The sequence below is a fragment of the Penaeus monodon genome, chromosome 22 (assembly GCF_015228065.2).
Source record: "Penaeus monodon isolate SGIC_2016 chromosome 22, NSTDA_Pmon_1, whole genome shotgun sequence".
NCBI classification, from domain to species: Eukaryota; Metazoa; Arthropoda; class Malacostraca; order Decapoda; family Penaeidae; genus Penaeus; species Penaeus monodon.
The window spans coordinates 23,098,269-23,098,610 of record NC_051407.1 but is presented as its reverse complement, the minus strand read 5'-3'; the positions used below and the strand labels follow the sequence as shown (position 1 = coordinate 23,098,610).

General features: G+C 55.6%; 1 protein-coding gene across 1 annotated transcript in view; it reads right to left on the bottom strand.

Moving 5' to 3' along the window:
- LOC119587013 (rho GTPase-activating protein 21-like) overlaps window positions 1-342 on the bottom strand; it is a gene marked incomplete at its 5' end in the record, with an annotated part of 201,687 nt that overhangs the window by 146,888 nt on the left and 54,457 nt on the right.

Below are 342 nucleotides of genomic sequence, written 5' to 3'. Positions count from 1 at the left end.
GGAGACGACGAGGGGAGGTGAGCTGTGATAGGTAGGCAGGTCCAACGGATCCGCCGGGTTTATCAGGATCGGGTCAGTCAACCTTTTATTTATGTGCCCCATCACATACATCACCCTAACTTGCCCAACCACCGTTGACCCCAAGGGCTCAACCTTCCTCCTCCCCCTCTCGCTTCCAAGCACGCACCGCGCCACACCACGATCTTAAATATGTCATTTACTTCAAATATTTCTGTCCGCTTCGCTCCCTCCCCCGTGGCGTGTGCATCTCATCTTCGCCGTCAGTTTAGACTGGCCAAGGGTTCAGCAGGATGGGAAAGGGAGTGGGTATGGGGCACGGCA